Genomic DNA, 18,031 nt, shown 5'->3' with positions numbered 1-18,031 from the left:
GGAGTTCAAATCTTAACCAAAGCATGCTGACAAAGCTGAAGGCGGTTTACACACTGGTGGAACAACTCTACACCGGGTCTCAGCGTGCTTTAGCCGCAGTGGCCCTGTCAAATGAAGCTCCCACCCTCCTGGCGGATGTATTAAAGCGGCTTGCCGTGCTACCTTAGCGGTTAAATAAATTAAGGCGATCTTCTGCGAGAGCCGGAGCCGTGGCTGCATTGAGCCGGGCCAAGGCGTGGCTTCCAGAGCTAGACCCGGCCGATATCGCCATTGGATATCCAAGTCTGAAGGAGGACGACACATCATTTGAACAGGAGGACTTCACCACCTGTGTGAAGGAGATACGCCCTGTGGCCACCATTATTGGTGACGACACGGATCTTACCAAGTACCAGCCGGGTTATGACACAGAAAACCGAAGGATTCCAACTCCACATTATGAAGTGCTCAGCCTGATCCCTCCAATCCGTAAGCATACCTTCACCCCTGAAGTTGACCCGGCCGGATTAGTTGACGATGAAGCTGAATTTGAAGCTTTGAGTGGCATTGACTGGTCATCATCAACCTTCCAGGACAGGGAACAAGGAGGAGCGGAAAGGGATGATCCGGAAGCTTCAGGCCAACAAAACAATTGATCCGTCGGGCGGCTCATATCTGTGTTTTGCTGAAAAAACAATGTAATCATTTGGACTCGGGGAGTCATGTAATAGGGTAGAAATAACTTGGTTTTGCCGGGCCATCGTGCACGTGTTTGGCACTCAACACTGTTAAGCCGCCATTTTATATCCACCCGTATTACACTTATCATCTACTTTCCTTCTGCTTAAGAAAAATCTTAAACTGTCCTGTATACAGAAATAAGTCACAAGACCCTTGGCGGCTTACCGCGGGGCAAGTCATGATATCTTGATATATAGCCACTAATATGGAAAAAGTGTCATAGATAAATCTGTTGTGAACTATTTGAAGCACAACTAAGAGATCATACCTATGAGCTTTGAATTCGTACTGCCGGTTTATGTAACCCGAACAGTAAGGGTGATAACCCAATCTTTTGGGGACCCAAAAGATGTAATTTGCCTATATTAAGTATTTATCATCCAAAATCAAGCCGGGTTTAAACTTAAACCATATTTATGCTTACATCTTTGAACAAAAAAGTCTCAAGTCAAATAAAGGCTGCTTTCAAATAAGACTTTAAACTAAATAATAAGAAATAATCAAGGCTTCTGATTCGAATACGATCAGTAAACCGTTCCAAAGGGGTTGAGCTAGGATTCGAATACGATCATGTAGCCCCCAGTGGCTTTTGGCGTTGCGCCGATCAAGAGGGTACCGACAGCTATGTTCTCTTTGGTTCGAATACGACCTATGTTTGAACAGGAAGCCCCCTAATGACCTTGAGAGTTTTTTAACGACTCTGATTCGAATACGATCAAAGTCGGTTCCCAAAAGGGGTTGAGCTATGATTCGAATACGATCAAGAAGCCCCCTAGTGACCTCGGAAGTGTGCCGATCAAGAGGGTATCGACAGCCATGTTCTCTTTGGTTCGAATACGACCTATGTTTGAACACGAAGCCTCCTAATGATCATAAGATTTAACTGCTAGATTCGAATACGATCATAAGCTGGATCAATCGGGTCAAGCTAGATTGGATACGATCAGCCCCCAAGTGATTATTTAAAATGATAATGATAATGACAATGACATATTACCTTTGAGGATGAAAAATGGACAGATGTCCTGCTTTATTACTTATTATAATATATACATCGTCAAAATATGTACATCATGAGAGCCGGTGGCTCAAGTGTAGTAAGGCCGAAGATGAGCAATATTCCACGGCCGGCGGGTCTCCTCCTCCGACTTACGTGAGTCTTTGTGCTCTCGAATATCGATAAGGTAGTATGACCCGTTGTTCAAGTTCGTGCTGACCACAAAGGATCCTTCCCAAGGTGGGGATAGCTTGTGCACATTAGACTGATCCTGGATGAGCCGGAGCACCAAGTCACCTTCTTGAAAGGTTCTGGACTTAACCCGGCGGCTGTGATATCGGCGCAGGTCCTGTTGATAAATCGCCGAACGGGCTGCTGCTAAGTCACGTTTCTCATCTAACAGGTCAAGCGCGTCCTGACGGGCTTGTTCATTATTAGCTTCAACATAAGCCGCCACACGTGGCGAATCATGACGGATGTCACTAGGTAGAACCGCCTCTGCACCGTAAACCATGAAGAAAGGCGTGTAACCCGTAGACCTGTTGGGGGTAGTATTGATGCTCCATATCACAGAAGGTAACTCCTCTACCCAACAACCCGGTGTCCGTTGCAAAGGGACCATGAGCCGGGGATTGATGCCTTTCAAGATTTCCTGATTGGCTCTTTCAGCTTGACCATTGGATTGGGGGTGAGCTACTGATGAAACATCAAGCCGGATATGCTCACGTTGACAGAACTCCTCCATGGCACCCTTGGACAGATTAGTGCCATTGTCAGTTATAATGCTATGTGGAAAACCAAAGCGAAAGATCACCTTTTTCATGAATTGAACCGCCGTGGCTGCATCACACTTACTGACCGGCTCTGCCTCAACCCACTTTGTGAATTTGTCAACCGCCACTAGGAGGTGGGTCTTCTTATCTTTGGATCTTTTGAAAGGCCCAACCATGTCAAGTCCCCGGACTGCAAACGGCCAAGTAATTGGAATCATCCTTAACTCTTGAGCCGACACGTGAGCTCGTCTTGAAAATCTCTGACACCCGTCACATTTACTTACTAGATCCTCTGCATCAGTGTGAGCCGTCAACCAATAGAACCCATGACGAAAGGCTTTAGCCACAAGGGATTTTGAGCCGGCATGATGACCACAATCTCCTTCATGAATCTCACGAAGAATTTCTTGACCTTCCTCAGAAGAGACACAACGCTGAAACGCCCCAGTGACACTGCGATGATGCAACTCGCCGTTGGCAATTGTCATTGACTTAGACCGCCGGGTTATCTGCCTGGCCAAGGTTTCGTCCTCAGGCAACTCACCCGGGTCATGTAAGCCAAATATGGCACTGTCCAATCTGGGATGACGTGAAGAGCCGCCACCAACTGCGCTTCTGGGTCAGGCATAGCCAAGTCTTCCTCTGTAGGTAACTTGACAGAAGGGTTATGCAGAATATCCAAGAAAGTATTAGGCGGCACCGGCTTACGCTAAGAGCCCAAGCGGCTTAAGGCATCAGCCGCCTCGTTCTTTGTGCGATCAATATGCTCCACTTGGTAACCCTTAAAATGTCATGCAATGGCATCAACTTCACGGCGATAAGCCGCCATGAGAGGATCTTGGGAATCCCACTTGCCTGATACTTGTTGAGCCACCAAATCTGAGTCGCCAAAGCATCTTACCCGGCTTAAGCTCATCTCCTTAGCCATCCGAAGAGCATGGAGCAAGGCCTCGTACTCAGCTGCATTGTTAGTACAGGGAAACATCAACCGTAGCACATAACAAAATTTGTCACCTCGAGGGGAAGCTAAAACAACTCCAGCCCCCGAGCCCTCCAATTGCCTTGACCCGTCAAAGTGAATAGTCCAATATGTGTTGTCCGGCTTTTCTTCAGGCATCTGCAGCTCTGTCCAATCATTGATGAAATCCACTAATGCCTGAGACTTGATAGCCGTGCATGGCACATATTTTAAATCATGCGGCCCAAGTTCAATGGCCCACTTGGCGACTCGTCCTGTGGCTTCTCTGTTTTGAATGATGTCTCCCAAAGGAGCAGAACTGACCATAGTGATGGGATGACCCAGGAAATATTGCTTAAGCTTCCAGCTTGCCATGAACACCCCATAAACGAGCTTCTGCCAATGTGGATATCTCTGCTTGGACTCAATAAGCACCTCACTGATGTAGTAAACCGGCCATTGAACCGGATGCTCCTTGCCAGCCTCCTTGCGCTCGACCACAATGGCAACACTGACAGCACGTGTGTTAGCAGCCACATATAGCAATAGTGGCTCCTTATCAATGGGAGCAGCAAGGACCGGTGGCTCAGATAACTGTCTCTTCAAATCTTCAAAGGCAGCGTTAGCAGCATCACTCCAGATAAAGTCGTCCGTCTTCTTCATCATCTGATACAACGGTATGGCCTTCTCACCTAACCGGCTTATGAATCAGCTTAAGGCAGCAATACGACCTCTGCCAGATGGTGGACGTCATTAATACACACCGGCTTAGCCAAAGAGGTGATCGCCTTGATGTTCTCCGAGTTAGCCTCAATGCCTCTGTTAGAAACCAGAAAACCCAAAAGCTTGCCTGCTGGCACTCCAAAAACGCACTTGTCCGGGTTAAGCATCATCTTGTAGACCCGGAGATTATCAAAGGTTTCCTTCAGATCATCTATCAAGGTCTCCTTCTCTCTGGACTTCACCACAATGTCGTCCACATAAGTATGAACATTGCGCCCAATCTGACTGTGGAGACAGTTCTGCACATATCACTGATAAGTCGCCTGGGCACTCTTAAGCCCAAAAGGCATAGACACATAACAGAAGGCTCCAAACGGAGTGATGAAAGCCGTCTTCTGCTGGTCCTTAACTGCCATTTTGATCTGATGATACCCAGAGTAAGCATCCAAAAAGCTCAAACGCTCACAACCTGCCGCAGCATCAATGATTTGATCAATACGGGGAAGAGCAAAAGGATCAGTCGGACAAGCCTTGTTTAAGTCCGTGTAATCCACACACATACGCCAGGTGCCGTTCTTTTTTAGCACAAGCACCGGGTTAGCCAACAACTCTGGGTGAAAAACTTCAACAGTAAACCCGACCGCCAAGAGCCGGGCCACCTCCTCACCAATAGCTTTGCGCCTCTCCTCATTAAACCGCCAAAGAAACTGTCTAACCGACTTCAATTTTGGATCAATATTAAGAGTGTGCTAACCGAGTTCTCTCGGTACACCCGGCATGTCAGAAGGTTTCCATGAAAAGATGTCCCGGTTCTCACGGATGAACTCGATGAGCGCGCTTTCCTATTTAGGATCCAGATTGGCACTGATACTGAACTGCTTAGATGAGTCGCCTGGAACAAAATCAACAAGCTTGGTGTCATCGGCCGACTTAAATTTCATCACCGGCTCGTGTTCCGTGGTTGGTTTCTTCAAAGACGTCATGTCCGCCGGGTCAACATTATCCTTGTAGAACTTCAATTCCTCTGTTGCGCAAACCGATTCAGCATAAGCAGCATCGCCTTCCTCACACTCCAAGGCTATCTTCCGACTTCCATGCAGTGTGATGGTGCCCTTGTGACCCAGCATCTTGAGCTGTAAGTAAACATAACACGGCTGTGCCATGAACTTCGCACAAGCCGGTCGTCCAAACAACGCGTGATAGGAGCTCCGTATTTTAACCACCTCAAAAGTTAATTTCTCAGCCCTGGAATCATGCTCATCCCCAAAGGCTACTTCCAACTCAATCTTACCCACTGGATATGACGATTTACCAGGCACCACTCCATGAAAAATAGTGTTGGGCGTCTTGAGATTTTTATCAGTCAACCCCATGCGACGAAAGGTCTCATAATAGAGGATGTTGATGTTGCTGCCTCCATCCATGAGCACTTTTGTGAATTTGTATCCACCAACTTGAGGTGCCACCACTAAGGCCAAGTGACCCGGATTGTCAACCCGTGGAGGGTGATCCTCCCTACTCCATAGAATAGGCTGCTCAGACCATCTCAGATAACGAGGAACTGCCGGCTCAACCGTGTTCACAGCCCTCTTATGAAGTTTCTGGTCTCTTTTGCACAAACTGGTGGTGAACACGTGATACTGCCCACTATTCAGCTGCTTTGGGTTACTTTGATACCCGGATTGCTGCTGCTGCAGACCTCCTTGGCCAGATTGCTGATTGTAACCACCCTGGTTACCTTGAGGGCCTTGAAAATTGGAATTTGAGCCGCCACCCGGGCCATGAAAACCGCCACCACCTAAACCGCCGCTAGTTCCATGACTGTCGTCAAACATGTTAGAATTCTTGAAAGCCCTGATGATCGTACAGTCTTTCCACAGGTGCGTGGCCGGCTTCTCCCGGGTGCCGTGTCTTGGACAGGGCTCATTCAGCAACTGCTCAATGGTGGGACCTGACCCGCCAGACCGAGGAGGTGGCCTCCCCTTACGTCGGTGATTGTTGCCCTGCGCATTAGCCACAAACTCCGAGCTGCCGTCAGCCTTATGTTTATTATTACCTCCTTGATTCACCAGGTTATGCTGAAGACCCTTAGCGTTGCCGTTCTTATTTCCCTTCCCTGTCTTTTCCTCACCAGACGCGGGATCCTTGGTACTATCAGAGTCGGCGTATTTGACTAGAGCCACCATCAGCTGGCCCATGTCATTACAATCATGCTTGAGCCGCCCCAGCTTCTGCTTCAGAGGTTCAAAACGGCAATTTTTCTCCAACATTAAGACTGCGGAGCCGGCATCCATCTTATCAGATGAATGTATTATCTCCTTCACCCAGCGCACCTAATGGGTCGTGGACTCACCTTCCTCTTGCTTGCAATTAGTCAAGTCCACAATCGACATGGGCTGCTTGCATGTGTCTTTGAAGTTCTGGATAAACCGGGCCTTTAGCTCAGCCCAGGAACCAATGGAATTAGGGGGCAGTCCCTTTAACCAAGTGCGGGCCGTTCCATCTAGCATCATAGTGAAATACTTAGCCATTGCCGCGTCACTGACCTCCAGCCAATTCCATGGCCATCTCATAGCTTTCAATCCATGCCCCGGGCTGTAAGTCGGCTGTGTAATTAGGCACCTTTCGAGGCCCCTTAAAATCCTTGGGCAAACGCTCATTACGCAGCGCTGGTACTAGGCAAGGGACACCTCCGGTTCTCGTGGTTGCACCTGCCTCAATAGAAGTCGTCGGATAAACCGGAAAAGATTGGTAAGCCGCCTGCTCAGCCGCCTGCTGAACCGCCCGCTCAGCTTCTTGGCGTATCCTGTCCTGATCAACCAAGTTAGGGGCTCCATCACCCGCCGGGTCACGTCCGCACGGTTGGTCACGGCGCCGGGCGTTGCTTGAAACTGCCGCTTAGTCCATATGCCTGCTATAACTCGAGCTCCGGCTTGGGCGAGGGGTCGAATGAATCCTGTCTCGACTATAAGAGTATGCCTCCTGCTGTGCCAGAGCCGTCTGAAGAAGTTCTCTGACCCTTCGTGTTTCGATCGCCGTCGGAGAGTCGCCCTCCACTGGGAGAGCCGCCAGTCGAGCTGCCGCAGCGACCATGTTCTCCAAAGGATTATAATAATGACCCGGAGGTGTTGGCACATAACGAGGTGGGGCAGTATTCACATGGGGAGGTTCCGTCACCCGCGGTTGAACCGGCATCCCAGCCCCGGGGGCTACAACTCGGTCTATCCCCGGCGGGTTACTGGGACCTGCACGGGGTGTATGAAAAAGGTTTTGAGGATCGTAAACCGGAGGCAGACGAGATTGATACTTCTGGTGCCTTCTCCTCATGACCTCGTTTGATGCATTCATATTCATTGTAAGCTGGAACGCTTCGGATTGAAGCTGCTGAGCTCGAACATCCAAAGTCGCCCGCTCTGTGGGCAATCTGGCGTCTTCAACTGCTAGGTTTTCCTTGGCTTGTGTTATCTCCTCATGTAACGGTGCCACTTCTGCATCATGTTCAGCCTGGTCCGCCGGATTAACCATGGCGGTTAACAGGGTTGTCAGCCTATCCGTGAGATCTATCAGCACCTGAGCCAGCGGGCGCATAGGGTCTCCTCCCCCGGCCGCCGCTGACCCGGAGGTTATTGCTGCCGTGGCCGTAGAGTTTTGACTGGGTTGAGTGCCAGCCATGAAGATTCCTACTCTGCTCGACGGTTCAAAGATGTCCGGAATACTGCTGCCATCAGAACAACCCCCAAACCCGCCGTCTTGTAGTTGATACAACGAATCCGTCTCACCCATGGACGACTCACCGTCAAAATAGATGGCCGTCTCACTGCCAGACATGGATCCTTCAGGAAGTTCCCCTCCATGGATGCATCCCACGAAGGCACGCTTCATGGCAGGCAGAGCCTGGGCGGGTCTTGCACGCTGAGCCGTCTCGATGATGTCGGTGCAGATGTCCGGCTCAGGACTCGGCTCACTGATCCGGCCGATGAAGACGTGAATTCCACCGAAGGGGACCCGATACCCGTACTTAATTGAGCCAGCGTCGGGGCCCCAGCTTGCGTCGTCGATGTAGAGCTTGCCGCGACGACTCTTGGTCATCCGGCCCACAACATATCCCTTGAGCCCTTCGAAGCTGCCCTTCAAGAACTCAAATCCACCGTGCGCTGGCCCCATGGTGGGCGCCAACTGTCGTGGAATTGTCACGGCAGATGTCCTAGCGAAAGGACTTAGTCGTGGAGCCATCGCAACTAGGAAGCAAGAAGGGGTTAATCGGGACAAAGGACACGAGGTTTATACTAGTTCGGCCCCTTACCGTGAAGGTAAAAGCCTACGATCTAGTTTTGAGTGGGATTGCTTATCTCTCGATAACCACGGAGCGAATCCGCTTGACCTAGCTCTCGATCTGATGTTACTTGCCCTGAACCGCCGCCGGGTCGTCCCTTTATACACAGAGGTCGACGCCCAGCAGCTCATAGAGTCTCGGCCGGCTCATAAACAGTGTCCGGCTCGGTTTCTCTCTATTCCTGCCTTATAGTACAAGTTTACATATATATGGCCGTTTATCTCTACGAGCCTTAAGTCACCCTTTGGGCCTTGGGCCCTTAACTAACCCGCCATCTCCAGGAGCTGTCTTGGGCTTCATGAGTCGTCATGAGTATAACCCGTCCCCTCCTTGGCGGGTTATACTAATAATTATATCCCCAACACCTTGCATGTATCCAAATGGAGTTCCTACTCCAAGTTTGAAGCATCAATGATGTTCAATTCACCTCTCAAACGGCAAAAACTTTCTCATCAAGCGGTTTGGTGAATATATCCGCCAATTGCTTATCGGTGCGAACATGCTTAAGATCAATGTCCCCTTTGGCAACGTGATCTTGAATGAAATGATGACGAACTTCAATATGTTTAGTTCGAAAATGTTGCACGGTATTGTGAGCAATCTTGATAGCACTTTCATTGTCACAAAGCAATGGAACATGTTTCACATATATCCCATAATCTTTAAGAGTTTGGGTCATCCAAAGTAATTGAGCACAACATGAACCAGCTGCAATGTATTCCGCTTCGGCGGTGGATAAGGATACCGAGTTTTGTTTCTTGGAGGACCAGGACACAAGAGATCTACCATGAAATTGACAAGTACCTGAAGTGGACTTTCTATCAACCTTGTCTCCGGCATAGTCCGAATCGGAGTAACCAACAAGATCGAAAGAAGACCTCTTAGGATACCAAATGCCAAAATTGGTGTTTGTATTAAGTATCTCACTATCCTTTTCACAGCCTTAAGATGTCATTCTTTAGGGGCCGCTTGATATCGTGCACACATGCACACACTTAGCATAATATCGGGACATGAGGCACATAGATATAACAATGAACCAATCATGGAGCGGTAAACCTTTTGATCGACCGGTTCACCATCTTTGGTCAAATCAAGATGTCCACTAGTAGGCATGGGTGTAGTCATACCTTTGCATTCTTGCATATTGAACTTCTTGAATAAGTCCTTGGTGTACTTTGTCTGAGAGACAAAGGTACCTTCCTTAGTTTGCTCGATTTGCAAACCGAGAAAGAATTTGAGTTCACTCATCATAGACATCTCAAACTTCTCCGACATTAGCTTTCCAAACTTCTCACTAAAGTGAGGGTTAGTCGAACCGAATATAATATCATCAACATAGATTTGGCACACAAACAGTTCTCCATTAACCCTTTTAGTAAAAAGAGTAGAATCTATTTTTCCAATTTCAAAGCCTTTTTCAATAAGGAACTTGGTCAAGCATTTATACCACGCTCTAGGAGCTTGTTTAAGACCATAAAGAGCTTTGTGAAGGTTGTAAACATGATTAGGTTTCTTAGGATTGACAAAGCCAGGAGGTTGCTTAACATAAACTTCCTCCTCAATTTCACCGTTTAGAAAAGCACTTTTAATGTCCATTTGGTACAAGGTGATATCATGGTGATTAGCATAAGCAAGTAAGATGCGAATGGACTCAAGTCTAGCAACAGGGGCATATGTCTCACCATAGTCCATACCTTCGACTTGAGTGTAGCCTTGGGCAACGAGACGTGCTTTGTTGCGAACTACTTGTCCATCTTCATCTTGCTTGTTGCGAAACACCCATTTGGTACCGATGATGTTGTGGTTGTTGTCGGGCTTCTCAACCAATGTCCACACTTGATTTCTCTCAAAGTTGTGTAGCTCTTCATGCATAGCGTTTATCCAATATGGATCTTCCAATGCTTCTTCAACCTTCATAGGTTCAATACTAGAGATGAATGAATAATGTTCACAAAAAGTTAGCCAAACGAGTTTTAGAGTGAGTGATTCTCCTAGTTTGGATATCATTGTAGATTTGCTCGACGGGATGGTCTTTGGCGACTCTTGCTCGAACTCGTGGGAGCTTTTGCTTGGCTCGGGGTGGAACATCTTCTTCATCTTGTTCTTCTTCTTGGCCTTCTTCATTGTTGACGTTGCCATTCTCTTGTCGTGGTGGAGAAGGAGGTTGTTGATGTTCATCTTGGTGTACTTCCTCGTTTTCTTCGTCTTGGTGTGTCCCACTTGTGGATGCTTCCGTATCAACTCTTGGTTCACCTTGTCTTGAGGAGGAAGCTTCCACTTGGACGGACGAGGTACTCTCCTTCACCTCCATTGGACGAATCTTGCCAATAGACAAGTCTTGGATTGCTTCCGAAGGGTCTTTATCTCCTACATCAATTGGCAATTGCTCTACTTGCGAGCCGTTAGATTCATCAAACTTCACATCTACCGTCTCTTCAACCTTTCGGGTAAAATTGTTGTAGACACGGTAAGTGTGAGAGTTTGAGCCATAACTGAGTAGGAAACCTTCATGAGATTTAAGAGCAAATTTAGAACGACGATGCTTATCAAGAATGTAACACTTTGAGCCGAATACTCGAAAGTATCCAACTTGGGGTTTGTTACCGGTGAGGAGCTCGTATGCCGTCTTGCCGAGTAGCTTGTGAAGATACAAGAGATTTGTTGCATGACAAGCTGCCTCAACCGCTTCCGCCCAAAAGTGTTTTGGAGTCTTGTACTCATCAAGCATCGTTCTCGCCATCTCGATAAGAGTCCAGTTCTTCCTCTCAACAACTCCATTTTGTTGAGGTGTGTACGTAGCCGAGAACTCGTGTGAAATCCCTTCTTCGTCAAGAAAGGTATCCACATTTGCGTTCTTGAACTCCGTTCCGTTGTCGCTCCGAACCTTCTTGATCTTCACTTCAAATTGATTTTGGGCCTTCCTAGCGAAGTTTTTGAAGATCTTTTGGACCTGAGATTTGTCATCAAGAAAGAACACCCACGTAAATCTTTAAAAATCATCGACTATGACTAGACCAAATGAGTTACCACCGAGATTCTTGTAGGCATTGGGACCAAAGAGATCCATATGAAGTAGCTCGAGTGGTCTTCTCGTGGTCATGATGTTCTTCACGGGGTGACTCCCTCCAACTTGTTTTCCTGCTTGACAAGCACTACAAAGTCTATCCCTGTCAAATATGGCATCTTTTACTCCAAGGATATGATCACCTTTAATAAGCTTATCAAGATTTCGCATGCCCACATGACCTAACCTTCTATGCCACAACCAGCCTTTAGAAGATTTAGCAATTAAGCAAGTTCTAGATTGAGCCTTTTTAGTGAAATCAACAATGTAAAGATCACCTCTACGTATACCGGTAAAGACCATTTTATGATTGTCTCTACAAAACACTTGGCAATCTACTTCAGTAAATAGGACATTGAAACCGAAATCAACAAGTCTAGATACTGAAAGTAAATTGTACCCAAGAGATTCAACGAGCATGACATTTTGTATGGAGCTATCATGTGAGATGGCCACCTTACCGAGGCCAACCACCTTACCCTTTGAGTTATCACCAAAAGTGACATACTTTCGAGGACCGTCGTTTTCAGCAAGCTCACGAAACATATCTTTGTCTCCGGTCATATGAACAGTATATCCACTATCAAGGACCCATTCCTTTCCTCCAGCCATGTAGCCGCGAAGATTAGCCATAAGACCAAAGTGTCTCATCGCATCATCAAGATCATAGACACTATCATCATCCTCATCATAGTATCCATGTTCAACATTGTCTTGTATTCGATCAATTCCTAGAGAGGGTAATTCATTAGATAAATGATCATGACAATGGTCACCTTTATGAATTCTAATAGCTTCGGATATGATATTGCTAATGATTCCAACATCTCCTTTGGCACGCATGAGATTGGTAAGCTCAAATAGACAATCACCAAAAGTAGGATCACTAGAATTCATTTTACTCAAGGGAATAGATTTATGAAGAATTTCATCTAAGTTTTGCAAGGAATAGTTTGGAAATCTTTCCTCAAGAAATCTCCATATAGTGTAGGCACAATCAAGAGTAGGCAAACATCCAATCAAGTTTCTAGGCAAGTCTCTAGTGATAAGATTAACAGTTCTAAGGTTGCGGATCATGTCAATAGACTCATGAAGGGTAGGATGCAAAGGATCAACATGAGGTGCACAAGGGCTAGTAATGTACTTGTTCAAATGATATTCATTGAAAATCTCAAGCATCTCATTTTTCCATTCATGAAAGAACTCTCCATCAAGAATAGGCACTGTACGTCTAAGACTCCCCAACATAGAATCATCCATCTTCCTCCAATGGTGATTAAACCAAAGCAATGGAGACCAAAGCTCTGATATCAATTGAAAGAATCGAGAAGAGGTGTCTAGAGGGGGGGGGGGTGAATAGACTCTAAGAATAAAAGTTACAGTTTTTAATTTCCTTAAGTTGATGTGGAGTTTTGGCACAAGTTTAAACATTCACAATACATATCAAGCAAGCATGACAAGAGTATATGAGCATCGAAAAGTAGAGCATGCAAGTTGCAAGAATGTAAAGGGAAGGAATTGGAGTGTGCAAACGCAATTTGGAGACACGGAGATTTTTTATCCGTGGTTCCGATAGGTGGTGCTATCATACATCCACGTTGATGGAGACTTCAACCCACGAAGGGTAATGGTTGCGCGAGTCCATGGAGGGCTCCACCCACGAAGGGTCCACGAAGAAGCAACCTTGTCTATCCCACCATGGCCGTCGCCCACGAAGGACTTGCCTCACTCGGGTAGATCTTCACGAAGTAGGCGATCTCCTTGCCCTTACAAACTCCTTGGTTCAACTCCACAATCTTGACGGAGGCTCCCAAGTGACACCTAGCCAATCTAGGATACACCACTCTCCAAGAGGTAACAAATGGTGTGTTGATGATGAACTCCTTGCTCCTGTGCTTCAAATGATAGTCTCCCCAACACTCAACTCTCTCTCATAGGATTGGATTTGGTGGAAAGATGATTTGAGTGGAAAGCAACTTGGGGAAGGCTAGAGATCAAGATTTATGTGGTTGGAATGGAATATCTTGACCTCAACACAAGTGTAGGTGGTTCTCTCTCAGAAAATGTATGTTGGAAGTGTAGGCATGTTCTGATGGCTCTCTCCATGAATGAGGAGTGGGTGGAGGGGTATATATAGCCTCCACACAAAATCTAACCATTACACACAATTTATCAAACTCGGTGGGACCGAATCGTGAAACTCGGTCAGACCGATTTAGTTCATAATGTGACCGTTAGGCATTTTGGTGGGACCGATATGATCAACTCGGTAGGACCGATGTGCTAGGGTTAGGGTAAAGCCTGAACTCGGTTTGACCGATTACACAAACTCGGTGGGACCGATTTGGGTAATAAGCAAAAGAGAGAGTTGGCCAAGCAAACTCGGTGGGACCGATTACTTATCTCGGTGGGACCGAGATTCTTGCAATAGGCAACAGAGAGTTTGCAAGCCCATCTCGGCGAGACCGAGATCCCATCGATGAGATCGAACTGATTAGGGTTTCTGGCAGTGGCTATGTCAACTAAACTCGGTGGCACCGGATAGAAAGTTTTGGTGGGGCCGAGTTTGACTTTTGGTTTGGGACATATGTGGATGTGAGAAAGTAGTTGAGGGCTTTGGAGCATATCACTAAGCACTTTGAGCAAGCAAGCCATTAAGCAACACCTCATCCCCTCTTAATAGTATTGGCTTTCCTATGGACTCAATGTGATCTTGGACCACTTAAATAGAAAATGTAGAGTCCTGAGCTTTGAGCTTGAGCCAATCCTTTGTCCTCAGCATCTTGAAGGGGTTCCACATCCTCTAGTCCATGCCACTCCATTGTTGAAATTATCTGAAACATACTAGGTAGAAGCATTAGTCCAACAAGAGATATGTTGTCATTAATTACCAAAATCACCCAGGGAGCACTTGTGCTTTCACTATTAATGTTGAAAGCAATATTGTCCAAACTTTGACACCGAAAGAACACATAAAAGAGTCCATCTGGAACACTCTAGAATCGTCAAAATAAGGAGGTACGTAGTACGGTAAGTAAACAGACTCCGAAAAATCTGCAAAAAAATTTGTCAGTTTTGGAATAATTTAGAATTTTGGGAATAAATAAACTCCCAGGAAGCGTCCCCTAGTGGGCACAAGACACTAGGGCACGCCAGGCATGCCTGGCGTGCCCAGGTGGGTTGTGCCCATCTGGGGCACCTTCCGGACTCTGTTTTTCTTCCGTTTACTTGTCCTCCAAGATAAAAAAATCTACATATACTTCCCGAACCTGTTAACCACCGTATCGCGGAGAAAATTCTCTGTTTTCTTTTCTTGATGTTTTCTGTCAGATCCCATCTACAATGGCCTCTACGGGTTCCTCCAAGGACAAGATTTCTTCTTCATCACCACCATCACCTTCTTCACCACCAAAGGAGAATTGAGTATCGGGTATGGGCACTCCCCTTGGCTTCCACCAAGCTTGGGGGAGGTGCCCCGGTATCGTATCATCCCACTATCTTTTTGCTTTTACTTATCTTAGTTCAATCTTTTGCTTAGATGAATAAAGTTTAGTTCGATATTTTCTTCTTTGAGAGTTTGCTTAGTGATCTATCATTGTTATCGTGTGCAAGTTATATAATAAAGTTAGTTCGAGTTTTTAGTTTCTTTACTTTCATGTTGCAAATAAAGAAAAGAAAAAGAGAAAGAAAGCAACCAAAATAAAGGAAATAAATCAATAAGATCATATACTAATCCTATGGTAAGGTGATAGAACCACATAAGGAAAAGTATAAGTAAGAAAATTTTATTAGATATTGACGAACATAGCATTGGTCAGTGATGCAACTCATGAAAGAATTAATAAGGGAAGGGAAGATTCACGTATAAATATACTATCCTAGAAATCTTTTGTGATTGTGAGCCCTCATCAAAATATTATATGCCAAAATTGTTGACGTTGGACAAGGAAGACAACGTAATGGTTTATGTATGTTTATATTCACATAGAAGTCATATTGTCATAGATCCTTTAACATGTGATGCTTGCCCCCTATCTTGCTAGCCAAAAATCCCGCACTAAGTAGAGATACTACTTGTGCATCCAAAAACCCTTAAGCCCAAATCTTTTTCAAGTGTCCACTATACCTACCTAGGGATTGAACAAGATCCCTCAAGTAAGTTGTCATCGGTGCAAAAAGGAAATAAAAATTGCTTCTAAATATGTGAGACCATTTAGTGTAAGAGAAAATTGAGTGTTGTACGAACTTGGATGACAAAGAATAAAAGTGACAGACTGCATAATAAACGTTGTCATCTTAAGGGGCAATACAACGTGACGTTCTCTTGCACTAAGGGATTGAGCATGCAAACAAATAAGCGCATGGCAACCTCTGCTTCCCTCTGCGAAGGGCCTATCTTTTACTTTTATGCAAAGAGTCAAAGTTTTCCTTCTATTCCTTTTTATTTTCTCTTTTGGCAAGCATCATGTGGTGAGGAAAGATCTAGGAACATATGTCCAGTTGAATATAGATAGCATGAGTTATTATTGTTGACATCACCCTTGAGGTGAGTATGTTGGGAGGTGAAACTATAAGCCCCTATTGTCGTGGTGGGCGCACGACAGATGCCAAGGGATGGCTATAGAGAGGAGGAGGCTCGAGGGCACTGGTGGACTCCAAAGGCGAGGTTGGCATGAGCGGGCGCGGGACGCCGGACATACCCAGGTTCAGGGCTCTCCGGAGAGATAATACCCCTAGTCCTGCCGAGTGTAGTTGGATGATCGATAGTACAATGTTGCTCCTCGAGCTGTATGGAGGAGGAAGGAAGCTGGCCAAGGCTTGGGCTGCTCCTTCTCTCCGGTGTTGCTGTTTCGTGGCTAGTCCTCTCGCTCGCCCCCCGAATGATCGTGGGCTCCTTTTTCGCAGCCGAGGTGCTGTCCTGGCGGACTTGTCTGCTCCGGGCCGGTCATCACTACGACCGGCTCATTGCCGACACCGGCCGTCTTGGCGTCGAGGCGGCGCAGGCGAGGGCGGAGGCGGCCGCGGCTCGGCGGTCTCTCGACGAGGCCAACCGGCTGCATGAGCAGCTGGCGGGTCACAAGAGCCGCCTCGAGGCCGAGGTGGAGCTCCTTAAGGCAGAAGCCGCCAAGGTGGCAGACGCGCAGCAGGCCCTGGTGGAGGCGGACCAGCAGCGCGGCCAGCTGGCCGACGACAAGGGCCGGCTCCAGGCCGAGGTGGATCGCCTGCGGGGGCAGGTCACCACGGCTGAGGGGGCCCGTCAGGACGAGGCCCGTCGCCGCGAGGCGGCCGAAGACAAGGACGCCGAGCTGAAGGCGGCCCTTGCCAAGGCGGCCGATCTGGAGAAGGCGCTCGAGGAGCGCGACCGCGCCATCGAGCGGGAGCGGCATGGTACGTTGCTTGAGGCGCAACACCTGGAAGAGTCCTTCTCCAGTAAGTGCTTTTTCTTGTCGTTTGCTGGGTCGGGATCCGGCTTTTCTTCCTTGTTGTTCTTCTTCTAACTCGCTTCTTCCTTTGCGGCAGGGGCCTTCCCTGAGACGCAGCGGCTGGCGGTGGAAGCCGTCCGCTATCAGCGTGACCCAACCAGCGTCGTTGGTCCGGGACGGATCCGCGGGTGGCCTGGACCTTCCCGGAGATCATCGCCGCCGCTGAGGCCCGCCTGTAGGTCCTGGGAACGCAGATGGGACGGCTGTCCCAGGCCGGCACCGCAATGACGGCGGCCCTATGGCCGGACTCCGTCCAACCGAGCAGCTTCTCGCGCCTCGCGCGTTGGTTGGAGATGGGGCCGGACCGGCTTGGCGAGTGGCGCGTCTCCGCCGCTCGTGCCGGTGCTGAGATGGCGCTCCGGTTGGCGCTGTCCTGGCATCCGGACCTGCAGCTGGACGCGTTGATAGGCCAGCGGGCTGGTTCGGAGCAGCTCTTGCAGGAGCAAGCCGGCCGGATCACCTCCCGGGCCAGCTACATCGCCGAGTTCGCCTTCCACGACGAGTTCCATCCGGAGCGGACGGAAGATGGTAGGGCCATGGACGGCGACGACTACGGCTTGCTCCTCCACGATCCGGAGGGGAGCTCGGAGGAGACGGGCGTCTACCGCGACGCGGGTGCTGAGGAGGGCACCGGCACCTCGCTGGACCCGGAGGCCGCCAGGGGAGAGCCGTCGATGTCGCGACGCGGCGCTGGAGATGCCTGAGACACTTTGTGTAAAATCTGTTAAATAGCAGGTCCACCCACCCACTTGGGGTTTTAGGGTGTAATGAACTCGGGCCGTGGGCCTTTTCTTAAATACTTGTGTAGATGTCATGGGTGCTTTTGCTTTTTTGCCTTCCATTTTTTTGGACCGATTTCATGCGCTTTTCCTTTCTCAAACCTCCCCCCCGCGAGTCAGACGGCTGAGGCTCCGGTCCGTAACAAGGAGTTCGGTTCTTTGAGAGGAGCGCGCAGGACTTGGGTCCCTCGAAACATT

Source organism: Aegilops tauschii, chromosome 1 (genome assembly GCF_002575655.3).
Source record: "Aegilops tauschii subsp. strangulata cultivar AL8/78 chromosome 1, Aet v6.0, whole genome shotgun sequence".
Lineage (NCBI taxonomy): Eukaryota > Viridiplantae > Streptophyta > Magnoliopsida > Poales > Poaceae > Aegilops > Aegilops tauschii.
The sequence above is the reverse complement of the archived record's forward strand: the minus strand, read 5'-3'. Positions refer to the sequence as shown.